Source organism: Chiloscyllium punctatum, chromosome 17 (assembly GCF_047496795.1).
Source record: "Chiloscyllium punctatum isolate Juve2018m chromosome 17, sChiPun1.3, whole genome shotgun sequence".
Lineage (NCBI taxonomy): Eukaryota > Metazoa > Chordata > Chondrichthyes > Orectolobiformes > Hemiscylliidae > Chiloscyllium > Chiloscyllium punctatum.
In genome coordinates, this window is record NC_092755.1 from 59,598,922 (window position 1) to 59,626,615 (window position 27,694).

The following is a 27,694-nucleotide window of genomic DNA, read 5'->3' on the forward strand; positions in this document are numbered from 1 at the left end:
AACTTTTCCAGAACTCATTACGGTGTAACGATTAGGAGATGCTGATTATGCCCTTGGGTGTTCTTGTTTCACAGATGCACTGTCAGCTGTTGACTGTTGTCCTGGAGGTCTGGCACACCGTCATCAGTTGGGTGTGTTGCTTCATATCTCCTGTGCGCAGTTGGTATATTGTGCAATTGTAGCTGGCTCTGTTCCCCCGCAATGTTGCTCAGCTGTGCGCTATTACTTGTAAGACCTCTGCTCACTGCATTTTGGATAACTCTGCAGCTAGCCAGGCTCCCATTGTAGAGAGCACATGTTATTGCTCTTTGGTCCCACATGTACCTGAGGTAGTTCCACACCTGCACGTCAAATCATGTGCCATCTTTATCTTCCCTTGTCTGTTGGGAAGTGTGTTCTACATCAAGAGAATTTGCTCTGGTGGTGCCTTGGAAAGACCATTCTCACTTACCTTGCGACGGTAACCCTGTAGCCAGAGATGTAGCTCTGGGGTGTTGAGTGGCAACACAAACACGCTACTTCATTGTCCCAGCCTTAAGAAATTGTGATTTAATGTTACACACCAATTTTTCAGCAACATCGTTTGGCCTGGTAAAATGCGATGTTACATGATTCACAGCCAATTTTACAGCTGAGTCCCTGAAAACTCTGACCCTGTACTGCAGCCCATTACCAGAGATGATTTCTTCAGGGGTCTCGATGCTTAATAATTTATGCGATGTCATCTCCAGCGGTTTGTGATTAGTTTCTACAGAGAGCTGCTAACCAAACCGGTGAGTGTGGGCTCTCATGATCCCAAATACCAAAGTGAGTGTATCATGTGATTATATTGGAGTAATCGAATAATTCCTGAGACAGGCTTTTGGATTGGAATGCAAACAAGAGCTGAGTGAGCAGGTTATTGCTGAACAGGTGACACTTCATTTCACTGACAATGATACTTTCCATGACTTTGACTAATGATCTCAAGTAGACTGATAGAGCAGCATTTGCCCAGGTTGAATTTGCCTTGATTTTGTGGATGGGAGTAATTTTCCACATTGCTGGATAAAAAGGTCAGCATTGAGGATATATTGGCACAACAGGGCCAGCTCTAGAATTCAAGTCTCCAGTAAAGGGGCTAGTCCCTTGGGCATTGACCCTCCAGCACTCACAGCGTCTGTGGAGGGTACATGGTGGTCCTCTAATATGGAAGAATGTATGGCCCAGTGTACCCCTCAGAGAATTTCTGAGATTGACACCTTCTGGGCTCAGGCATCACGCTAGCATAGTGCCTCTAATGATTTGGAGGAAATGCCCCTCTCCCCTTCATCCTGCAGTGCTTTATCTCTCTCTCTCTGTCTTGATCTAGCAGTAAAAATGAGAGCATACTGTGTGGGATATGGTGCGTGGAGCTCGCTTCCATTCCAATAAAGTTGAATGAAGAGGCAGTGACAGAGACAACAAGGGGAACTGGTAAGAAGAAGTTGGTAATGATGAGAGTGCCACCCAAGATGCATAGTCATTGACGAGGTCTCTCTGTATGTAGTTTAATCTTCAGGGGGAGAGTCACAAGACAACTTATTTGAAAGCAAACACGATGGTGGTGTTAGTGACATCAGCATTGCACAGCCTTCTGGTCTTCAACACTAATGAGGTCCTGGTGAATCTTGCACAGGTCCCAGCAGAATCTATAGGCCCTCCTTCCCCCACAATCTTACCTCAGACAGGAGCAGTAGGAAGAGGTGTCCAAGGGAGGAATGTAATATGTGATGAGTGGATCCATCCATTGAAACAGATACTGCAAACCTGGTGGGTTTTTCCTTATGTTTAGAGAGAGAGAACACAGCCCAAATGTGCAGGAGGACTGTCCAAGCTCCAGGCTTCTGAGGAGAAAGCACCTCGGGTGAAGGGCGGCCAGTCACACTCACAGAGACAATAGGCTGCCTGTGTGATGAAGGATGTTGAGAGCCACAGATTGGAGGCTGTTACTTGGAGCAGGGACTCTGGATAGGATCCTACCTGCTAGAGTTCCCTGAGGCTGTGACTGGAGGTGTCCATGCAGCAGTAGGGACTGTGCTGAAGTCCTAAGTAAGGGTAACTGACCTTGAAGCGTTTAATCCTTTCTCACTTTATGGATGCTGTCAGACCTGCTGAGTGTCTCCAGCAATTTCTAACGTTCTATTTTTGTTTGGTTCACGCTCTTTTTGTACCTGGTCAAGTTGTTTCTTGAGGGTATGGAATGTTTGTCGGTATGCCGCTGTTACTAAATAGTACACACTAAGAGTAACCTCTCCTGCTGCTTCATGGTCAGTGGTACTCTGCTCAGACATGAATGAGTAAACTTGATAAGCTTTCTCTGTCAGTCAGTTCTGGACCAACAGTGAACATTGCTGGCTGAATTAAAAATCACACAACACCAGGTTATAGTCCAACAGGTTTAATTGGAAGCACTAGCTCTTGGAGCGCTGCTCCTTCATCAGGTGGCAGTGGAGAACACAATTGCAAGACACAGAATTTATAGCAAAAGTTTACAGTGTGATGTACCTGAAATTATACATTGAAAAATACCTTGATTGATTAAGTCACTCACCTGTTAGAATGACCATGATAGTTTCACTTCTTTCATATGTAAATCACAAAACTTTTTTAAAAGTTACATTCTCAGGTTAACTGGAACAATTGGTGTCAGCCAGATAATATGTTGAAGGTGTTAGCCCCCTGTGTTCCCTGTCTGTGCCATAATGTTTAGACTGATTCTAATCTAAAAAGTGAGTTAACAGAGTCTTACATGGATTCATGTGGGACTAGATTGGGTTGGGATATCTGGTCGTCATTGACGAGTTGGACCGAAGGGTCTGTTTCCGTGCTGTACATCTCTTTGACTCCTGATTGTGATCGCGGTAGTCCTAGAGCAGTGGCCTCTGGTTATTGGTGAGGCAGCAGCGGCAGAGCAGGGGACTCCTAGTTGTGGAGTGAGTGTATGTTCCATGGCGTCAGTGAGGTGGGCCCAGTGGCGAAGAGATGGCGCCTAAAGAGTGATGTTGGTGTGTCCAGCACAGGTGGTGGTGAGGCAGTGGAAGTCTCCCTTTCAGATACTGGAGGCTAGGTGCTTGTATAGACTGGGCCAGAAAAACTGTCATTCTGAACTTGTTCATTTCTTTATTTTTCCAATTTATTCCTATGATCTGTAATGCTGGATTTTTTACCTTTTTATTTCTCTACGTTTTTTCCCCCAAGAATTTGTTCTTAAAAACCTGTACCTTTCTACCTAAGATGACACTGTAATGTGGCAACTTCTAAACTTTTCACTATACTTATTTGAGTACATGTGACAATAAAGCTAATTCAATTTAATTCAATTTACCATCCTCTGACTGAAGAAATTCCTCTTCATCTCAGTCCTAAATATCTTGTGTTTGAAGTACTTTATTGTTTATAAACAGCTTTTCAAAGAACAATTTGATTCCCCATTCCAAATGTTTCCTTAATCAGTGGGTTCTAATCATATCAGGGGTTAATGTCTCCTTTCTTTACTCACCCCACTCAGTCAGTCACAAAAAATATTCTTTCCTTTTTTCTTTTTAGCACATACTCAATTCAACTTATTAAACCAGATCAAAAATGAAGGAGAACCAATTCCAAGGTTTAACTGAGTGAAAGAGAATGGTTGCTGGTTGGGTGACATGGTGGCTCAGTGGTTAGCACTGCTGCCTCACAGCGCCAGGGCCCTGGGCTTGATTCCTTCCTCGCGTGACTGTGTGGAGTTTGCACATTCTCCCAGTGTCTGTGTGGGTTTCCTCTCGCAATCCAAAGCTGTGCAGGTTAGGTGAATTGGCCATGCTAAACTGTCCATAGTGTTCAGGGATGTATTGGCTAGGTGCATGAGTCAGGGGCAAATGTAGGGTTGGTGGCTGTTTGGAGGGTTGGTGTGAGCTCGTTGGGCCAAAGGACTTGTTTCCACACAATAGGGATTCTAAAGAGAGTGGAATTTGATTAACTATTAAAATAGGAAAATGTGATGTGAAACACGCACAACAGTTTACAAAGTATTGGGGGAGTAGGTATCTTAGTATAGGCTAAGTTGTTGAGTTTTAAGATTAAAATTTGAGTCCCAACTATTTGGTTGTTATTCTGTTTCCTCAGCAATGATGAAGCTTGTAGATAATCTTGAATTCTCAGTGAAAGGTAGTTTTACCAAGTTGCTTTTATCATTGGCACTATCTTGAGATTGAGAGTCAGTAGAAGAGAAGAGATTTCAGTCACCCCGCTGTTATCGCTCCATTTTGCTTTCTCCCTCCCATTGTTCAAATCGATCTGCTTAAATATCAAACAATTGCACATTCCAAATCAAGCTCCATTATCTTATTCAAACCGAACATTCTGCAGGTAACCTTTAATATGACAATATGTGAAGTAACTGTGAATAAGACAAGAGATGTGAGTTTCTTAAAGCCCCACTGAGCCCCTTGATTAAAATACTAGTTCCGAGACAGCTAACTTTTTTTTAGATTAGATTAGATTACTTACAGTATGGAAACAGGCCCTTCGGCTCAACAAGTCCACACCCGACCCGCCGAAGCGCAACCCACCCAGACCCATTCCCCTACATTTACCCCTTCACCTAACACTACGGGCAATTCAGCATGGCCAATTCGCCTAACCTGAACATTTTTGGATTGTGGGAGGAAACTGGAGCACCCAGAGGAAACCTCTTATATAACATATGGGTTGTCTGTGTTTGCCATGTGCCATTTTAGGCCAGTTACATCCCTTTGAAAATCATTTTTAGCTGATTTAAAATCTTGGTATTAAATTCAAATAATTAAAGTTGAATATTGATGGTCCAATTTCTTTACAATCGTAATATTTATCATAAAATCAGAAGTAGGAATGTTTGTTGAAGAATTTACGGTGTCCAGTTCCATTTGCAATCCTTCAGGTACTAATGAATTGGAGATGCCTGTGTTGGACTGGGGTGTACAAAGTTAAAAATCACACAACACCAGGTTATAGTCCAACAGGTTTAATTTGAAGCACTAGCTTTCGGAGCCCCACTCCTTCATCAGGTGGTTGTGGCTATAAATTCTGTATCTTCCAATTGTGTCCTCCACAACCACCTGATGAAGGAGCAGCGCTCCGAAAGCTAGTGCTTCCAATTAAACCTGTTGGACTATAACATGGTGTTGTGCAATTTTTAACTTCAGGTACTAAGTGATCTATGTTCACACCTAGCAAGACCTAGAAAACATTCAGGTTGAATTGAATTGAATTTATTGTCCCGTGTACTGAGGCACAGTGAAAAGCTTTGTCTTGTGAGCAATACAGGCAGCTCACAGAGTTAAGTAGCATAGATAAGTAAATAATAGGTAAACATCAGCAAAAACAAAAACACAGGGACAAGCGAGTGTTAAGAGTTTGAGTCCATTCAGTTTTCTAACAACATTGGGTAGAAACTGTTTTGAAACCGGCTGGTGCATGTGCTCAGGCTTCTGAACCTTCTTCCCGATGGTAGGTTAGATTACTTACAGTGTGGAAACAGGCCCTTCGGCCCAACAAGTCCACACCAACCCACTGAAGCGCAACCCACCCAGACCCATTCCCCAACACCTATCACTACGGACAATTTAGCATGGCCAATTCACCTAACCTGCATTTTTTTTTGGATGGTCGGAGGAAACCGGAGCACCTGGAGGAAACCCACACAGTCACGGAGAGATTGTGGAAACTCCACACACAGAGTCGCCTGAGGACGGAATTGAACCTGGGTCTCTGGCATTGTGAGGCGGCAGTGCTAACCACTATGCCAATGTATCCATGGTAGAGGTTGTAGAAAAGCATTGCCAGGGTGGGATGGATCTTTGAGAATGCTGGCAGCCTTTCCTTGACAGCGGGCCTGGTAGATGGATTCTATACATGGGAGGTTGACCTTTGTGATTGTCCGGGTTGAGTCCACCACTCTCTGTAACCGTCTCCGATTGTAACTTGAATGGTACAGTTGCCATACCGGGTCTACATCAGGTTTGGCCTGATAAGTGGCAAATAATATTTACACACATGTGTGTGAGGCAACAACTCTCTTCAACAAGAAAATCTAACCATCTCTTCTTGATACTCAACTCTATTAGGATGACAATGTTAACCAGACATTGAATTGGACCCTCTGTACAAAAGCTGTGGCTACAAGAGCAGGTTAGAAACTGGCAATCTTGTGATTCATTTTGAAAGCTTTTCCACTACCTACAAGACACAAGTTAATGAACCAGGAGTGTTATAAACTACTTCCTACTTACTTGGATGAGTGCAGCTCCAACAGTACTCAGAGAGTCTCTTATAAATGCAGCCCACTTGATTGACACTTCATCTATCATGTCAAACATTTCCTCCCTCTATCACTGATGAGGATTTGCAGCAGAGTGTATCATTCACAAAACACACTGTAGCAACTCACCAAGACTCTCTTTCACAACACTTCCCAAACTCATGTCCAGTTCCATCTAGAAGGACAAGAGTAGCACTTGCATGGAAACGCTATCACCTACAAGTTCCCTTCCCAGTTGTGTGCTATTCTAACTTAGAAATATATTGCTCTTCTTTCAGCATCATTCAGTCAAGAAACTCTCCACCTAACAGCATTGTGGGAATATCTTCACCACGTCGAATAATAAATCCCCGAGCAGGCCAATTGAGTCCATGTTAATCCTCTGAAGAGTATCACCCCCTTACCCTGTATCTTCCTATGGCTAAATCCATCTAGCCTACACATCCCTGAATGCTATGGGCAATTTAGCATGGCCAATCCACCTAACCTGCACACCTTCGGACAGTGGGAGGAAACCAGAGCACCCAGACAGACACAGGGAGAATGTGCAAATTCCACACAGACAGTTGGCTAAGGGTGGAATTGAACCCAGGTCTCTGGTACTGTAAGGTAGCAGCGCTAAGCAATGCGCCACTGAGCTGCCCCAACTAGAATGATTCAAGGAACTAATTTACCATTCTGTTCTCAAGGGCAATTAGGGATGCACATGAACACTTGTATTCTTGTGAAAGGCTAGCAAAAGGAATTGATGGATACTGTTGGAAGCAAAGGAGACAGGAGTGGAGTCTTGAAAGGAATTTTGAAACCTCTTAATAAATGTATGTAGCTCCATGTTTTACAGAGCAGAACACCAGCCCTTTAAAGTGATTATGTTTATTTGCAATGTACCTTTGGATTAAATTTGAGTTTTATTAAAACTGTTGGAACCTAGTTCATTTTTAATTAGTCTTTTATTCCTTTGCTATGATCTCAGTTGATGTTATTACTGGATAAGACAGATCCCAGATTGAAATCTGGCTTGATCAAACAAATCTTATTTTTCTGGTGTTAACAAGGTGAAACCTAAGCACACAAAGCTACAGATTTGGGTTTAACAATAAAATAGAAGTTAATTATGCAAAAGAAGGGAAGATAAAATAAAATAAACCTAACTATTTACATATAACCAAAATTCAAAGATTTCAAAATACATATCTCATTAATGTCAACAATGCTCCTTTCCAGCCCTCAGACCAGAGAAAATTCCTTTCCCTTTTACATCTCTCGGGCTTAATATAACTGCAGCTTCAATTTCCTGTCTTGTGAATCTGATAGCCTCTTCCTGGAGTTTTCATGCAACTGAGCTTTGACTTTTTCAGTTTCGAATATCTCCTTCAGGGTTTTACAAATACTTTAGTCCTGGATTTGAAAATTAAACTGTTCAGATTGAGGCAATCTCTTTCTTAACAGTCCTGAAATGACTTCAATTTCTCAGGAGCAACTGTTTTGCACATTCAAGAAAGACTCCTGCAAACTGTCCCAAACTGAAACCAAAAACCATTTTACGGGTGTCTTCCCTAACAAAACTTCCAGAATCTTCTGTCTGGAAACCTTCACTTTGTTTGTTTGTATACTCTCCTGATGTAAACAAAACCTCATTGCTCTCTGGGAAGGAACTCTCTCATATGTCATTTTAAAAGGAAATCACCATAGCTACAGAAATACTTGCAGGTTAATCATTAAATCCCTCCAGAAACATTAAAAAACCTCATATGCCACTAATTCAAAATTCAAAAATCTAAAATAAATGATATTGAAATAGATATAATCACACATTGTACAGCACATTATTTCCAACAACTTCTTCCCCTCTTCACCGTTTCGCCTGAACTATACTGAGGTCTCCTTACAACTGTACTGTAGATGCGATATGTTATTTTATGCTTTGTCAAATGAACTTTCTTTGGACAAGTTGAGAAAATGAATACACTTTGTTTGACCTATTAATACTCATAGACCTTGACATTGTAATTTGGGATTGGTTCATCAAACCTTCACCTGATGAAGATTTTACCAAAACTCTACACTCCCAAGTTTCATACTGGAGAAATCAGTTATATTAATGCCAATCACAATGTCCTGCCTTGGCTTGTGGGATGAGATCAGGGTTGCTAACTCTGGCTGGCCACGTCCTTGGCAACTGTCCCATACTGGAACTCCTAATCATAGATTATCCAACAAACCAATCCTCATTGGCTTTTGCCATCACGTTCCAATTAGAAAGCAAATAGATGCTTCAATATATTGGGCCTGTCAAGCAGCACATACTTCCCATCTTTGATACTTTTCTACCTTATAAAATTATTCAAAGATACTTTAAGGAACAATAGTAGTCTTAATTTGGAGGAGCCGGTGTTGGGCTGGGGTGGACCAAGCTAAAAATCACACAAGACCGGGTTATAGTCTGATAGGTTTCTTTGGAAGCACTAGCTTTTGAAGCGCTGCTTCTTCATCAGATGTATACACACCCTCTCAGACTTATACCCCATTAAACTCACATGCATACACATGCACACACTCTCTCACAGACACTCACACACCCACACACTTGCCCAAATGCACACATTTACTCATTCACCCCTGCATGCACACACATATAGGTTTGTGGGGTGAATTTGTACTTGCAGAATTACATTTTATTTTGTGCAAAAACTGAATAAATCCATGCAAAATTCTGTAAATCCCACTTTAGAAATAGAATCAGTCTGACCTAACATTGGGACACAGACAGACGTTAACCTCACACCTGCATTATCTGAGCTGAGATGACACCTATTGTTAAAGCTATCTTGAGAATGTAATTTTAAAAAAGTTCTGGGATTTACATATGAAAGAACTGAAACTAACATGACCATTCTAAAATATGAAACACTTAAGTTAAATTTGTTAAATATTACATTCCATGCCACTGTAATCCTGTTGCTATAGGTTCTGTGTCTTATGATTCCGCTCCACAACCACCTGATGAAGGAGCAGCGCTCTGAAAGCTTGTACTTCCAAATAAACCTGTTGGACTATAACCTGGTGTTGTGTGATTTTTAACTTAAGAAACAATACAGTTCTTAATGCTTTTTGCCTTAAAGTCCTCATAGGAGTGTTTTTTACATCTACTATGAGATGCAGGTATTACTGGCTTGGTCAGCATTTATTGCCCATCCCTAGTTGTCCTTGAAAAGGTGGTGCTGACAGCTTTCTTTAACCACTGCAGTCTATGTGCTGTGGGTAGATGCATAGTGCCCTCGTGGAGGGAGTTCCAGGTGAGCAGTAAATTAGCCTTCATTCTGGAAGTAGGTTTGCTCAATGAGCTGGAAGGTTTGGTTTCAGATGTTTCGTCACCATACCAGGTAACATTATGAGTGAGCCTCCGGATGAAGCACTGGTGGTATGACCTGTTTTTTATTTAAGTGTTTAGGTTTCCTTGGGTCAGTGGCATCATTCCCTGCAGTGACGTCATTTCTTGTGGTGGTGCCATTTCCTGTACTTTCTCTCGCGGGTGGTAAAGGGGATCCAAGTCAATGTATTTGTTGATAGAGTTCTGGTTGGAATGCCATACTTCTAGGAATTCTCGTGCATGCCTCTGTTTAGCTTGACCTAGGATGGATGTGTTCTCCTAGTCAAAGTTGTGTCTTTCCTCAGCCGTATGTAAGGATACTAGTGATAGTGGATCATGTTGTTTTATACCTAATTGATGTTCATGTATCCTGGTGGCTAGTTTTCTGCCGGTTTGTCCAATGTAGTGTTTGTTACAGCTCTTGCATGATATTTTGTAAATGACATCGGTTTTGCTTGTTGTCTGCACAGGTCCTTCATGTTCATTAGCTGCTGTTTTAGTGTGTTGGTGGGTTTGTGGGCTACCATGATGTCAAGAGGCCTGAGTAGTCTGGCAGTCATTTCTGAGATGTCTTTAATGCAGGGGAGAGTGGCTAGGGTTTCTGGACGTGTTTGTCTGCTTGTTTGGGTTTGTTGCTGAGAAATCAGTGGACTCTGTTCATTGCGCACCTATTCTTTTTGAATACACTGTATAGGTGATTTTCCTCTGCTCTTTGTTGTTCTTTCCCACAAAAAAGCGGCTAATGAACTTGAAGGACCCTATGCAGACAACAAGCAAAACTGATGTTATTTACAAAATACCTTGCAAGAACCGTAACAAACACTACATTGGACAAACAGACAGAAAACTAGCCACCAGGATACATGAACATCAACTAGCCACAAAAAGACCTGACCCACTCTCACGAGTATCTTTACATACAGATGAGGAAGGACACCACTTCGACTGAGACAATACATCCATCCGAGGACAAGCCAATCAGAGACATGCGTGAGAATTCCGAGAAGCATGGCATTCCAACCAGACTCTATCAATTAACGCATTGACTTGAATCCTATTTACAATCCCTGAGAAAAAGAACAGGAAATGGCATCACCACAGGAAATGACATCACCACAGGGAATGACACCTCCAACCCAAGGACGCCTAAAGACATAAATAAAAAGTGAGTAATACCACCAGTGCTTCATCCAGAGGCTCACTAAAGATGTTACCTTGTAAGGTGATGAAATATCTGAAACCGAACCTTCCAGTTCAGCGAGCAAACCTCCAGAACCTCAATCTGAGCTACAAACCTTCTCAAAACTCATTAGCCTTCATTACTGGAGGACACTTGGCTGTTACCAAGTCTCTGGTCTTGAGACTGGCTCTAATGCAACGAGGGGTACGTCGGCTTCCAAGAGATCAATTGTGTTAGGGGATTCTGTAGTCCGAGGTACAGACAGACGTTTCTGTGGCCAGCAGAGAAAAAGCAGAATGGTGTGTTGTTTCCCTGGTGCCAGGATCAAAGATGTCTCAGAGAGGGTGCAGAATGTTCTCACGGGGGAGAGGGGCCTGCAAGAGGTCATTGTCCACATTGGAACCAACGATATAGGAAGGGAAAAGGTTGAGATTCTGAAGGGAGATTACAGAGAGTTCGGCAGAAATTTAAAAACGAGGTCCTCAGGGGTAGTAATATCTGGATTCCTTCCAGTGCTACGAGCAAGTGAGGGCAGGAATAGGAAGATAGAGCAGATGAATGCATGGCTGAGGAGCTGGTGTTTGGGCAAAGGATTCACATTTTTGGACCATTGGAATCTCTTTTGGGGTAGCAGTGACCTGTACAAGTAGGATGGATTGCACCGAAATTGGAAGGGGACGAATATACTGGCAGGGAGATTTGCTAGAACTGCTTGGGAGGATTTAAACTAGTAAGGTGGGGGGGGGGGGGGGGGGGGATGGGACTCAGGGAGATAGTGAGGAAAGAGATCAATCTGAGACAGGTACAGTTGAGAACAGAAGTGAGTCAAATAATCAGGGCAGGCAGGGACAAGGTAGGACTAATCAATTAGAGGAGAAAGTGAGGACTGCAGATGCTGGAGAACAGAGCTGAAAATGTGTTGCTGGAAAAGCGCAGCAGGTCAGGCAGCATCCAAGGAACAGGAGAATTGACATTTCGGGCATGAACCCTTCTTCAATGTCGATTCTCCTGCTCCTTGGATGCTGCCTGACCTGCTGCGCTTTTCCAGCAACACATTTCCAGGACTAATAAATTAAACTGCATTTATTTCAATGCAAGAGGCCTAACAGGGAAGGCAGATGAACTCAGGGCATGGTTAGGAACATGGGACTGGGATATCATAGCAATTACAGAAACATGGCTCAGGGATGGGCAGGACTGGCAGCTTAATGTTCCAGAATACAAATGCTACAGGAAGGATAGAAAGGGAGGCAAGAGAGGACTGGGAGTGGCATTTTTGATAAGGGATAGCATTACAGCTGTGCTAAGGGAGGATATTCCCGGAAATACATCCAGGGACGTTATTTGGGTGAAACTGAGAAATAAGAAAGGGATGATCACCTTATTGGGATTGTATTATAGACCCCTCAATAGTCAGAGGGAAATTGAGAAACAAACTTGTAAGGAGATCTCAGCTATCTGTAAGAATAATAGGGTAGTTATGGTAGGGGATTTTAACTTTCCAGACATCGACTGGGACTGCCATAGTGTTAAGGGTTTAGATGGAGGGAAAATTCTTAAGTGTGTACAGACAATTTTCTGATTCAGTATGTGGATGTACCTACTAGAGAAGGTGCAAAATTTGACCTACTCTTGGGAAATAAGGCAGGGCAGGTGACTGAGGTGTCAGTGGGGGAGCACTTTGGGGTCAGCGACCATAATTCTATTCGTTTTAAAATAGTGATGGAAAAGGATAGACCAGATCTAAAAGTTGAAGTTCTAAATTGGAGAAAAGCCAATTTTGATGGTATTAGGTAAGAACTTTCAAAAGCTGATTGGAGGCAGACGTTCGCAGGTAAAGGGACGGCTGGAAAATGGGAAGCCTTCAGAAATGAGATAACAAGAATCCAGAGAAAGTATATTCCTGTCAGGGTAAAAGGGAAGGCTGGTAACTATAGGGAATGCTGGATGACTAAAGAAATTGAGGGTTTGGTTCAGAAAAAGAAGGAAGCATATGTCAGGTATAGACAGGATAGATCGAGTGAATCCTTAGAAGAGTATAAACAAAATAGGAGTATACTTAAGAGGGAAATCAGGAGGGCAGAACGGGGACATGAGATAGCTTTGGCAAATAGAATTAAGGAGAATCCAAAAGGTTTTTACAAATATATTAAGGACAAAAGGGTAACTAGGGAGAGAATAGGGCCCCTCAAAGATCAGCAAGGCGGCCTTTGTGTGGAGCCACAATAAATGGGGGAGGTACTAAATGAATATTTTGCATCAGTATTTACTGTGGAAAAGGATTTGGAAGATATTGACTAGGGACATAGATGGTGACATCTTGCAAAATGTCCAGATTACAGAGAAGGAAGTGCTGAATGTCTTGAAACGGTTAAAGGTGGATAAATCCCCAGGACCTGATCAGGTGTACCCGAGAACTCTGTGGGAAGCTAGAGAAGTGATTGCTGGGCCTCTTGCTGAGATATTTGTATCATCGATAGTCACAGGTGAGATGCCGGAAGACTGGAGGTTGGCAAAGAAGGGCGGTAAAGACAAGCCTGGGAACTATAGACCGTTGAGCCTCAGTGGTGGGCAAGTTGTTGGAGGGAATTCTGAGGGACATGATGTACATGTATTTGGAAAGGCAAGGACTGATTCGGGATAGTCAACATGGCTTTGTGCATGGGAAATCATGTCTCACAAACTTTATTAAGTTTTTTGAAGAAGTAACAAAGAAGATTGATGAGGGCAGAGCAGTAGATGTGATCTATATGGACTTCAGTAAGGCATTCGACAAGGTTCCCCATGGGAGACTGATTAGCAAGGTTAGATCTCATGGAATACAGGGAGAACTAGCCATTTGGATACAGAACTGGCTCAAAGGTAGAAGACAGAGGGTGGTGGTGGAGGTTTGTTTTTCAGACTGGAGGCCTGTGCCACAAGGATTAGTGCTGGGCCCTCTACTTTTTGTCATTTACATAAATGATTTGGATGCGAGCAGAAGAGGTACAGTTAGAAAGTTTGCAGATGACACCAAAATTGGAGCTGTAGTGGTCAGTGAATGAGGGTTACCTCAGATTAAAACAGGATCTGGACCAGATGGGCCAATGGGCTGAGAAATGGCAGATGGAGTTTCATTCAGATAAATGCGAGGTGCTGCATTTTGGGAAAGCAAATTTTAGCAGGACTTATATACTAAATGGTAATGTCCTAGGGAGTGTTGCTGAACAAAGAGACTTTGGAGTGCAGGTTCATAGCTCCTTGAAAGTGGAGTCGCAGGTAGATAGGATAGTGAAGAAGGTGTTTGGTATGCTTTCCTTTATTGCTCAGAGTATTGAGTACAGGAATTGGGAGGGCATGAGGACATTGGTTAGGCCACTGTTGGAATATTGCGTGCAATTCTGGTCTCCTTCCTAGCGGAAAGATGTTGTGAAACTTGAAAGGGTTCAGAAAAGATTTATAAGGATGTTGCCAGGGTTGGAGGATTTGAGCTACAGGGAGAGGCTGAACAGACTGGGGCTGTTTTCCCTGGAGCGTCAGAGGCTGAGGGGTGACCTTAGAGAGGTTTACAAAATTATGAGGGGCATGGATAGGATAAATAGATAAAGTCTTTTCCCTGGGGTGGGGGAGTCCAGAACTAGAGGGCATTGTTTTAGGGTGAGAGGGGAAAGATATAAAAGAGACCTAAGGGGCAACGTTTTCATGCAGAGGGTGGTATGTGTATGAAATGAGCTGCCAGAGGTACTGGTGGAGGCTGGTACAATTGCAACATTTAAGAGGCATTTGGATGGGTATATGAATAGGAAGGGTTTGGAGGGATATGGGCCGGGTGCTGGCAGGTGGGACTAGATTGGGTTGGGATATCTGGTCGGCATGGACAGGTTGGACCGAAGGGTCTGTTTACATGCTGTATATCTCTATGACTCTATGACTCTAATTGAGGGTAATTCTGGATGGTTGGTAACCAACAATTTGAGAGCGTTGTTTCACCTTGGTGATGGTCTTTGAGATATAATTTAGGCAGCTCTCATGGAAGGAATCTTACTTTTGATTTATGGGCATCTTCCTGTCCAACTTATACATCTCCTGAGGATGGTTCACAAAATGCTTCTTTCTTTTCCTTTCTCTTGAAATAAATATTACAGAAGAGAAGATTTAACAAAATATAAAGGCAGATAAATCCCTGAGACCTGATCAGTTGTTTCCCAGAACTTTGTGGGAAGACATAGCTGAGCCTTTTGCTGAGATATTTGTATCATTGACAGCCATGGGTGAGGTGCTGGAAGATGGGAGGTTGGCTCATCTGATGCCATTATTTAAGGATGGCAGTAAGAAAAAGCTGGACAACTGTAGACCGGTGAGCCTTATGTCAATGGTGGTTTGTATCAAGGTTGTTGGAGGGGATTCTGAGTTTGAGACAAAAAAACTGCAGACAGTGGAATCCAAGGTAGACAAGCCGGAGGCTGGAAGAACACAGCAAGCCAGGCAGCAACTGTAAGTGGAGAGGTCCAGTTTTCGGGTGTAACCCTTCTTCAGGCCTGAGGCATTCTGAGGCAAGGATTAATAAGGGATAGTTTATCTGGCTTTGTTTAGATGGACCAATTATCTGAGGAGTGACAGATGGAGTGTAATTTAAATAAATGTGAGGGGTTGCATTTTGGTAATGTGAACCAGGCCAGGACTTATGTACTTAATAGTGGGGCCCTGAGGTGTGTTGCCAAACAAAGAGACCTTCGGGTGCAGGTGCATAGTTTCTTGAAAGTGGAGTCACAGATAGACAGAATAGTGAAGAAGGCATTTGGCAAACTTGCCTTTATTTGTCAGTGCATGGAGTATAGGAGTTGGGAGGTCATGTTGTGGCTGTTCAGAACATTGATGAGGCTGCTCTTAGATTACTGCGTACAATTCTGGTCACCCTTCTATAGGAAGGATGTTTTTAAACTTGAGAGGGTGCATAAAAGATTTACAAGGATGTTGCCGGGACTGGAGGGTTTGAGCTATAAGGAGAGGTTGAATAGACTGGGGCTTTTTCCCCTGGAGTTGGAGGCAGAGGGAAGACCTTCTAGAGGTTTATAAAAGCATGAAGGGCGTGGATAGGGTGAATAGCCAAGATATTTTTCTTAGGGTGGGGAGTCCAGAACGAGAGGGCATAGCTTTAATTTGAGAAGGGAAAGTTTTAAAGAGGACCTGAGGGGTAACTATTTCATACAGAGATTGATGCATGTGTAGAACAAGCTGCCAGAGGAAGCGATAGAGGTGGATACAATCACAGTATTTCAGAGGCATCTGGATGGGTACATGAAAAGATGGGTTTAGAGGGAAATGGGCCAAGTGCTGGCAAGTGGGGGAGGTCTGACTGGGATGTCTGGTTGGCGTGGATTGTTTGGACCAAAGAGTCTGTTTTCATCCTGTATGAATCTATGACTACATAAATGACTACAGGTCCAAGATATGTTGGGCAAACTACGTACCCAGACTTCATTTAGTCCTGGGTCTGTTACTGGACATGACATGAGATATCAATCTGCAAGTGTTATAGTCTTGTGTAAATAGTACAAAAAGTTAATGAGGTGGAAGAGCTGCCAACATCACAGTTCAAAGTCAACCACTAAAGGAATAAATTATTTACTTTTTCCACTTGTCTTTATGTCAATAAATAATTGACCACACCCTTTGACTGTCAATAATCACTTAATAAATAGTTAGCCAGCTCCAAGCTACAAGGAACAAGAAGGTCATGGATTTATTCCTGGTATGTGCTGCATTAGTCACAGCCACAAAGGAAGCAGCTATAACCTGCCTTAAAGTCCATGGGTCAGCCAGGGGAGGAATCAAGCGAAGTTTCAACTTGTCCAGTTATCCAGGATGGAAGCAGACGCAAGTGAGGACTGTGTCAGGTTTAGGGCGAATGGAGATAGGGTTTAATAAGTGTGCAGATGAGCCAATGAGCTACATTGTCATGTAATTTTGACCTCAACCACATTCTCAGAGGGACTCTGTTAGAAGGTTGGAACTGAAGCAGATTTGGCTAAAGATGACTGCTGCAAGATCCTTGTGCGTAAAGTGTTAGGTGAACACTGTTTGATAAAACATCATGAGACCTGGGCCTGAGGTTACCTGAAGAACAAATGAAGCCAAGTAACACATGGTGGCAGACATCAACTGAGAGTTTCCTCAGGAGAATCTGAAGAACCATGAGGTGAGATTGCAAAACCATGGGCAAAAATCCTGAAAAGGTTTCCCAAATAACTGGAACTTTAACTTACTTGAAGTGAGGAAAGTGAAGTACATGCTGCATGCTGACAAGTAGCAGCAGGTCATAGAGTCATACTTCTACAATTCGTCAATGCCATTAAAAGACTAAAGCAGCTACATCGATGGGTGCCATGGAACGATGCCCAAATACTGAACAGCTTCAGATCTTGATTAGAATCAGCAACAGTAGTTTCTTATATGCTATAGTCCCCATTGTGGAAATGTCCTCATCAGACAGAGAATTGATGAAACCTCCACAGATTTAGTCAATCCTAAATCTGTCTAAATATTGACTAGTCAGTGTTTGGTTCCTAATTTAGCTCCAGGAGAAGCCTTATTATTAAGGTTTCCCATTTCACCCAGTGATCCCAGAAGCTAGGGGAATCGATGCACTCCTTCATTAAAGATTTATATAGATTGGCCAATTCATGTGACCACCACAGGTCCTTGATGACAACCTCTGATGACGAAGAGTCATCTCGACTCAAAACGTTAATTTGCTCTCTTATCATGAATGCTGCCTGATCTGCCGTGATTTTCAGCGTTTTTTGTTTTCAGTTCAGATTCCAGCATCTGCAGTAATTTGCTCCTAATCTCTGCTGCTTTGAGAAGACTTAATATTAGAACTCACCAGCGTTCAAAGCCAGCCACATGGAATAAGCTGCTAGAGGAAGTGATGGAAGCTGGTACAATTACAACATTTAAAAGGCATCTGGATGGGTATATGACTGGGAAGGGTTTAGCTGGATATAGGCCAAATGCTAGCAAATGGGACGAGGTCAGATTGGGATGTCTGGTCAGCATCGATGAACTGGGCCAAAGGGTCTGTTCCCATTCTGCATGATTCCATGAATCTAAGAGCACAGAACCACAGTGTGATTTGGGGCAATTCTGTAGGTTGATCCAAAGATAATTGCACTCCCAACTAAATATCTCACTAAAGTTGCAGAAAAGACAGGAAGTGCCGCAAGATTTCTCAATAATTGCTTCCATGTTGATGTCAACAGTAATTTTCAGTGATTCTGTAAATCAAGAGGTCACTTGTCTTTTAAAGATAAATAAAAAAAAAAATCAACCCCCAAAAGGGAGGCAGTGGGATAGTGGCAGTGTTACTGGACAAGCAATCCAGAACTCCAGCCAATGCTTTGGGGACATCGGTTCCAATCCCATCACGGCAGATGGTGAAATCTAACGTTTCCTTAGTAAAATTGATCTTAAAAAACTATCTGGGTTACTAATGTCATCAGTGGAAGGAAATCTGTCAGCCTTGTCTTGTCTGGTCTACATGTGAGTCCAGACATCCAGTTGCAGTTAAGGATGGCAAAAAATGTTTTCCTAGCCAGTGACACCAACATCTCACGAATGAACAAAAAATGATGGTGAAGCCAATCAATTGAAGAAGTTGAATAGTCCATGAAATTGGCACACTGGATCCTCTGTGGCCCAAACACCATCATCTGCTTCAATGACCTTCCCTCCATCATAAGGTCAGAAGTATGGATGTTCGCTGATGACTTACAATGTTCAGCACCATTCAGTGGGACTGACCACTCTCCGATCTGCCCTTCCTCACATTCATTCAGAGGCATATCATTCCTGTTAGAGTAAAAGGTAAGGCTGGTCAGATTAAGAAACAATGGATTAATAAAGATATTGAAGTTCTAGTTAAGAATAAAAGAGAATCTTATTTTAGATATAGACAACTTGGTTCAATTGAATCTCTTAATCAATTTAAAGAGTCTAGGGGCATTCTTAAGAAAGAAATCAGGAAGACAAAGAGGGGATATGAGATAGCATTGGCAGAAAAGATTAAGGATAATCCAAAGACACTGTACAAATCCATTAAGAGTAAGAGGGTAACTAGAGAGAGGGGAGAGCCTCTTAAAGATCAAGTGTTATGGACTAGGCCAGACCACTCAAAACATTCTTAAGCAGACAGCCCAGATCATAACTTTGCAATTTATTTTGGTAAGTGTACAGTGATAAAATAAGTGTACAGTGAAAATTACCCAGATTAAGATAGCTAGGTTGACTACTAGATTTTAAAACAGACAAAAATTTATTCACAAAATTACACAATGAAACACAAAGAACAGAAGAAAGAACTCCTACAGAACTCAGTCTATCCAAACTAGACTTAATTATGCTGCTCCAAATATACACAACACTCCCCATAAGCAAACTCCCATTAAAAACCAGTATAAATGGAGCACATGCTTGCAGATTGAAGTTGAAGGGCAGAAACAGAGAGAGAGAGAGAGCGAGAGTTTCCACACAGCTCACTATTCACCTCCTCACCATTTTAAAACTGAATTAAGCTGCTCAGCCAGAGAGCTGACAATTCTCCTTTCATTTTACAAGTCACTTGGAAAACATGACCACTTTGGCCTGAAGTCTCATCCGTTTACATATAAACAAAAGGCCTCTCAAAATCCTTTCATCTCAGTACCAAACCAGACTGATGAAGGGCTTCTGCCCGAAACGTCGATTTCGCTGCTCGTTGGATGCTGCCTGAACTGCTGTGCTCTTCCAGCACCACTAATCCAGTATTTGCTTTCCAGCATCTGCAGTCATTGTTTTTACCTGATCGGAGCGCGGCCTGGTTTATTGTCCCTCTGAAAAAAAATCAAGGACAGAGTCTCCTTGAGCCAAGGAACCGCTTTTAGGAAAGAAGGGACTAGCTTTGTGACACAAAGAGGCCATCTTTGTGTTGAACCCCAAGAAATGCAAGAGATACTAAATGAATATCTTGCATCAGTTTTTACCTTGGAGAAAGAAATGTAATCTAGAGTACGCAGATAAATAAATGTTGATTTTTTAAAAACAGTTCACATTACAGAAAAGCAAGTTCAGGATCTATTAGAGAATATAAAGTTGGATAAGTCTCTAAGACCTGATCCAATGTTTCCCAGAATGTTCTGAGAAGTAAGGAAGGACATTACAGGGCCCCTTGCAGATGTATTTGCATCATCTATCCCATGAGTGAGGTGCCTGATGACTGGAGGGTGGCTAATGCTGTACCTTTGTTTAAGAAAAGTTGTAAGGAGAAACTGGGGAACTATCGACCTGTGGGTCTGACTTTGGTTGTGGGTAAATCATTGGGGATGATTATAGGATTTATGGACATTTCGAGTGGCAAAAATTGATTAGCGATAGTCAGCATGGTTTTGTGTGAAGAAAATCATGTCTCACAAACTTGTTTGAGTTTTTTGAGGAATTTACTAAAAAGATTGATGAGGGCAGAGCAGTAGATGTTGTTTATTTGGACTTTAGTAAAATCTTTGACAAGGTTCTGCATGGTAGACTAATTAGTAAAGTTAGGTCAGGGTGGCTTTGCCAATTGGACGCAGAATTGGCTTAATGGCAGGAGACAGAGTGTGATGGTGGAAGGTAGATTTTTGGACTGGAGGCCAGAGACCAGTGGTGTTCCACAGAGATCAGTTGTGGATCCTCTTCTGTTTGTCATATTTATAAATGCTTTGGATGATAATATAGAAGGCATGGTTAGTAAGTTTGAGGCTGACACCAGAATTGGTGGCATAGATTAGATTAGATTAGGTTACTTACAGTGTGGAAACAGGCCCTTCGGCCCAACAAGTTCACACCAACCCGCCGAAGCGTATACCACCAAGACCCATACTCCTACGTTTACCCCTTCACCTAACACTATGAGCAATTCACCTAACCTGCACATTTTTGGATTGTGGGAGGAAACCGGAGCACCCGGAGGAAACCCACACAGACACGGGGAAAATGTGCGAACTCCACACAGAGAGTCGCCTGAGGCGGGAATTGAACCCAGGTCTCTGGCGCTGTGAGGCAGCAGTGAAGAAGATTTCTAAAGGGATCTTGATCAAATGGGTCAATGGGCTGACGGAGTTCAATTTGGATAAATGCAAGGTATTGACCTTTGGTAAAACAAACAAGGGTAGGGCTTATACAATTAATGGAGGGCCTTGGGTAGTATCACATATGGGCAGAATGGTTAAAAAGGCGTTTGGCATGCTTGCCTTCATTGCTCAGTCCTTTGAGTATAGAAGTTGGGAAGTCATGTTGAGGTTGTACGCGACATTGACCCAGTCATAGGAAGGATATTATTAAGCTGAAGAGGGTTCAGAAGCGATTTACTAGGATGTTGCTGGCTTTGGAAGGTTTGAGTAATAAAGAAAGGCTGGATAGGCTAGGACTTCTTTCACTGGAGCATAGGAGGTTGAGAGGTGACCTGATAGAAGTTTACAAAATAATGAGAGACATAGATAGAGTTAATGTTGGTTGTTTTTTTCCCTAGGATTTTCACTAGCAAGCACATTCTTAAGGTGAGAAGAGAGATTTAAAAAAGACATAAGGAGCAAATGTTTTACACATTCTCCACATGTGTGGAATGAACCTCCTGGGAAAGTGGTGGATGTGGGTGCAATTACAACATTTAAAAGACATTTGGATAAATACATGAACAGGAAAGATTTGGAGGGATATGGCCAGGAGCAGGCAGGAGGGACTAGTTTAGTTTGGGATTATATTTGGCATGGCCTGTTTGGGCCTAAGGATCTGTTTCTGCACTATGTGACTCTATGACACTATAACTCTCAAATCAGATGAGATTTCAGTCGCATTTACCTCAACGTTTCCTGAAATACCAAAGCTTCAATCCAAGAAGAAGGAGAAACTGAGGCACCTCTTGGCAAAGTATAATCACTCCGAGGGTTTGATCAGTTTCATTATATAGCTCACCCTGCCATGTTTGAAGAGGATGAGCCGATTTCTTTGGAAGCTGTTATGAAGGGAGTCACACACACACAGCTTAGCACTCTCGGCCCAGTTTCAGCATTTGAAGAACGAAGTCCTGCAGTGCCCGACTCTTCAGTTACTGCAGCAGATATTCATCCATTCCAAAGTGAGCTGGATCCGTCACCTCCCATTCCTTTGTTGCCACTTTAAAATACAATTGTCCATTAATGAAGAAAAACCACGCGTGGAGCTACGGAAGATGTTTTGGAAATATGAATGCTCTCAACTGTACAGGGTGGTCCCAGTGATCTTCCAACAGTCTCTGGACAGATTCAGCCCGGTGAGATCTTGGAGCATGTAGATCACAACAAATTCACCATGTGTAGCAAGGCCTCTCAGCAACAGAACTTTTCTGTGAGAATGCAGAAGCTACTTTAACCTCACCTAGTTTTCTACAAATACAGTCAGAAAGGACAGTGTTTGATCAATGTAGTTCTGATGACCTTAATGGCAAATCTTCCAGGGTGAGAAACAATGTCTGCAAAGATTTTTGACAATATTTTGCATTCCAGTTAAGTGTTTTTTGAAGAGTCAACCCGATTCTCTGTAGTCCTCCAGATGATTCACTCATCTCTCTGTCTTAAACCTGAGAGAAAGGCACAAGAAGCTGAAAGTATCATGAGACTGTTATGAAGAGGAACATTGATATCTACCAGCCCTTATTGAATGCTGTAACCATTTATTTGTGTTTCATTGTCAAATGATCCTTTAACTGAAGATATAGAGAAAGTGCTACGTTGTGAGTCCGACAATACGGCAGTCAATAGGAAGTGGAACCTCTCAATGAACACCATTAGTCTTGATATTGATATTGATATTGATGCAACCATTGCCCAGTTCGAGTCACCACGTTATAGCAAGGATGTTATTAAGCTGGAGACCTTTCGGAAAACATTTATCGGGGTGTTGTTGGGCATGGAAGGTTTTGAGTTGGGATATTTTTCAATGGAGTGTAGGAGTTTGAGGGGTGACCTTGAGAGGTTTATAAAATCATTAGGGGTAGAGGTAAAGTGAATAACAGGTGTCTTTTCCCTCGACTGAGGGATTTCAAGACTAGGGAGCACAGATTTTAAAATGAGAGGAGAAAGATTTAGAAAAGACATGAGGGGCAATGTATTTACACAGAGGGTGATTTGCACATGGAATGAACTTCCTGAGGAAGTGGTGAATGTGGGTGCAATTGCAACATTTAAAAGACACTTAGACAAGTCGATGATTAGGAAAGCTTGGAGGTCTATGGGCCAAGTGCAGGCAGGTGGGACCAGTTTAGTTTGAGATTATGGTCGGTAGGAACCGTTTGGACTGGAAGCATTTGTTTCCATTTTGTATGACTCTACTAACTACCCGGAGGCACTCCTTCCTTTTGGTATCTGGAAGTCTGAAATGAAGAGACCCATTTCAGCTCGGAGGCCAGACCATCACCCTCCTACACCGTTTTGAATTACAATATCATAAATATTGCCAGAGTGGCTGAACTGTGAACACCAGACTTTAGGAGGAGATGGTGAGGTTATAGGGACTTTCAGTTGAATGGGGATTCTTAATGTTTAATGATAATTGCTAGCAATGTTCAGAAAATACTTTCAGTTAACAATTACAGCAAACTGAGAATGTACATGTGAGAGATAGGGATTGGTGAGTATGCAGATGAGCCATTGAGGTATGCAATGATGTGACTGTAGCCTCAGTGGTCAGGTAATAGAGACTTTGCTAGAAGGTTGGAACTAGAACACCTTCAGGCAGAGTTACCTGCCTCAAGATCCTGTGTCTATGGTGTTAAAAGTCCGAAAGTAATTCTGGCCTGAGCTTATCTGAACAGATCATCCACAAACACAAAGGGTGGGTGTTTCCCCTCACATTATTCTGAATATGTGATGCAAACTGCATGGAATGGACTCAAACATGTTTCTGGAACTGTCATTTTGGCTCTCTGTTAATTCTGCTGTCTCAGCATTTTCTAGAGAAACATGACCAGCTGGATACTGGGTGCAGTTTTGGTCTCTGTGTCTAAAGAAGAATGTGCTGGCATTGGAGGTGGTCCAAAGGAAGTTTATAAGGATGATCCCGGGAATGAAGTGTTTGTCATGTGAAGAGCAGTTCAGGTCTCTGGTTCTGTAACTCGACAAAATTTCGAAGGATGAGGGGGATCTCTTTTAAACTTGCAGAATACTGAGAGGCCTGGATAGAATGGATGGGAAAAGATGTTTCCAATAGTAGGAGAGACTTGGATGCAGGGGCACAGCCTCAGAGTGAAGGGTTGGCCCTTCAGAACTGGGATGAGGGGTGCTTCATACACTCTTTATATGGACTGGTTACAAAGGCCCAACAATGTCTCTTCTTCCTCAGGCAGCTGAGGAAATTTGGCATGACGGCGAATATCCTTGCCAACTTTTATAGGTGCACCATCAAGAGCATTCTATCTGGATGTATCACTACCTGGTATGGCAACTGTACCATTACAAATTGGAGACAGTTACAGAGAGTGGTGAACTCGGCCCGGACAATCACAAAGGCCAACCTCCCATCTATAGAATCCATCTACCAGGCCCACTGTCGAGGAAAGGCTGCCAGTATTCTCAAAGATCCATCCCACCCTGGCAATGCTTTTCTACAACCTCTACCATCGGGGAGAAGGTACAGAAGCCTGAACACACACACCAGCCGGTTTTGAAACAGTTTCTCCCCTACTGTTGTTAGAATACTGAATGGACACACAAACTCTTAACGTTTGCCTGTCCCTGTGTTTTTGTTTTTGCTGCTATTTACCTATTATTTACTTATCTATGCAACTTAACTCTGTGATCTACCTGTATTGCTCACAAGACAAAGCTTTTCACTGTGCCTCGGTACACGGGACAATAAATTCAATTCAATTCAATTCAATTCAATTTTCTTCAGCCAGAGGGTGGTTAATCTGTGGAAATCATTGCCTCAGAAAGCTGTGGTGACCAAGTCATTGAGTGTATTTGAAACAAAGATAGATAGGTTCTTGATTAGTGAGGGGCTTAAGGGTTATGGGGAGAGTGAGGATTTAGAAGCATGTCAGCCATGCTTGTTTGGTGGAACAGATGTAAAGGGCTGAATGGTCTAATTCTGCTCCTATATTTCATGGTCTTGTGATATGGCACGGGATTTATGACAGTGACGCATCCATTTTCCAGAGCAATGTGACAGAGGTCTGTGGGCCTCATCTGCCTACCTGGAAGAGACCTACGGTAATGGCTCTTCCAACCAGCAAGAGGCTCACTACCACTTTCCTCTTTGCAACAACAGCACAAGAAAATCCAACATTGTTTGGGCTGGTTGGAGTGGTGTTAAATCTATTATCGGGTTGACCTTGTCTCACTGCCTCTCGGAAGAGGAGTTGATTTGACTTGGGAGATGATCGATTGAGATCTCCAGCCCCTGGATTCCCCTCAGTGACAGCAATTGAATCCTGTTGCCCATGACATTACAGATCGCTTCCTGATTTCAGGAAAACTCTCTGCCAAAGACATGTTCAGACTTCCCATGAGAAAAACCATCCCATCCGCTATCTCCTGGTTCCTCTGAAGACATGGATGCTCTGGATTCAGTTTAGAAACATATACTGGGGGGACTGTCACATGCCAAGAGATTAGAGAAAAAAACTGCTTTTCTGTCTAGAAAGGAGTGAATTTTGTATGTAAGATTTTCACGTGTGTGGAGAAGGTAAACCAAGTATGTCACTGTAAAATAAAATATAATAAAGGATTGAGGGTCAAGGGAGGCCCCTTGAAGATAGATTGCATGAAATTCATCTCCATACAAGGAGTGCAGGTTGTTGTGCTATAACGTGCGTTTCGTGAATGTGAATTCACCATAAAGTTTTTGACAAACTGGGGATGCTGTTTCTAAAGCACAAACCTTTAAAACTTGTGCTGGCTGTTACACGATTCCATCGCCAACACTTTAAGTGCCATTTCTAAAGCGTGATTTTTCTATAATGAGGGGTCGCACAAGAATGCAACCACTACGTTATAGATGAACTACCTGTCTCCGGGTAGGGTGTTTTGAAAAACCCTGGCTTTGGCTGTGACAATCAAATTCAAGATCACTTTGAATGGATGAATTCCATTGGATTAAATGACCATCTGTAATGTCATTTGAAGAGATGTCTGTTTCGAAAGACATTGCAGGGCAATTAATACATATGAAGCCAGCCATATGAAGTGAGCAAAGGCAGACAATTAGATTGGAAAAGTGAACCTCATTGCTGTTGTGTTCAATCATGGACTGAAACCCAGGATAAATTTATTTTATGTTCTTTTACTGTCTAGGTAAATCGAAAATTAAGTCTTTGATTAATTATTCTCTCCTTTTAATTGTGAGGTCTATGTGAATTAACCATTCTTACCAATGTGTAAAATAATTTCTGGCTTCCCAATCTCCCCTTTATCAATGTGCTTGAAATATTTAGAGACACCGTTAATCGTAGCACCAGGAAAGCAACTTATCTTCCTAAACTTACACTCACTGCCACAGAAGCTCTTAACTGTGCCCCTGACAGGAGAGTCCCGTGTAGTAATTGCTCTTTTAAATGTTTTCAAATGCTGCCTAACACAAGAATCATCCCTAGTGTCCAATAACTGACCACCCCATCTATTTTCCTCGATGTAAATCTTACTGTCCAAAGATATTATTCAGAGCTGGAATTTCAAGCCTCGTTTGGAGTTCAAAATGGTGCTGGTGTGAGAAATGTGAACAGCCAGTAACATTAACTTTTGACTCTGTCAAGTACATCCCTCTATAAAGAGCCTGTGCCGTGTGGCGAATTATTCAAGCAGTTTGCTGCCCAGATGGTGGTATTAAAAACTCCTCTGTTCTGCAGTAAGTACATATGTGCCTTCCAGCAGTGACAATCCGAGTCAGTGTGTAAATCTGCCATTGACTGTGACAATTTGAATTATGTTGTATCTGTGTGCACTTCTGAATTTTTTTTGCATTTGAGTTATATTTTAAAACTTTCTGTGTTGTAAAAATATTGAAACAGTAAAGATATTGCTGAGGCCTGTTGGCGCAGTAAGAAATTATAGTACATGGCCAATATGGAACAGGAATGCAATTTGTGGCCTTATGACATTGGACTCTTGAATTAGAACAGGAGTCAATTACAGTATACAGCGCCAGAAAGCTAATAGTAAAAAGAGAAGTTTGATGTCAGATATAGGTTCTTAAAGCAGTTTTCTATGAATGGATACATTGAATATCTTGACGTTGCATCGTCTCTCCTTCGTCATTGCTGATCCTCAGTTTCCTCAGTTTCAATTGTACATAAAGCTCTCTGTCTGCGCGATTCCTTTTTCACCCATTCATTTGTAGTTAATTGTATGTACTTTCTACTATGGACTTATTTAAATCTGCTGAAGTTGATCAGGTTATTCAATCTGTTTTGTTTATTTGCTGCTGACATTTTATCCTCTTCTGTTGTGCTTTTCCAAAGCTGGATCAATAAATGGAGTAATTAGCGTAGGCATTTTCTGTCATCTGATGTACAGCAAGTCACAACTATATAACCGCTGCTACAAACAAGGCCTTCTGATATATTTAATTTCAATTAAATGCCAAAGTAGTGGAAATGGATGCAGTTATTTTCTTTTGAACAAATGTGGATACTATTGATGAAATGTCAGAATGTAAACCTTAGTAAATGCTCAAACATTTTGATGCATGGATTTACGACCCTCTGTGTCACATAAGCTTGGCCTTCTTTCTTAGAATTGGGGACCCAACAGTTTATTTGGTGCCACAAAGTAATTCCCATTTGTCGGATTGTTGGGTCTGCCCTTTCTTCTGTGTTGGG

General features: G+C 42.2%; 1 protein-coding gene across 2 annotated transcripts in view; it reads left to right on the plus strand.

Annotated features, from left to right (window-relative positions):
• susd2 (sushi domain containing 2) overlaps window positions 1-27,694 on the plus strand; it is a 230,121-nt gene that overhangs the window by 40,958 nt on the left and 161,469 nt on the right. Inside the window, exon 1 of one of the 2 annotated variants that reach the window (XM_072587274.1) lies at window positions 26,656-26,721. The exons of the other annotated variant lie outside the window; for it this stretch is intronic. The gene's annotated coding sequence lies outside the window, so the exon portion shown is untranslated. Of the gene's footprint in view, window positions 1-26,655; window positions 26,722-27,694 lie in introns of those variants that run through there. 2 annotated transcript variants of the gene reach the window in all.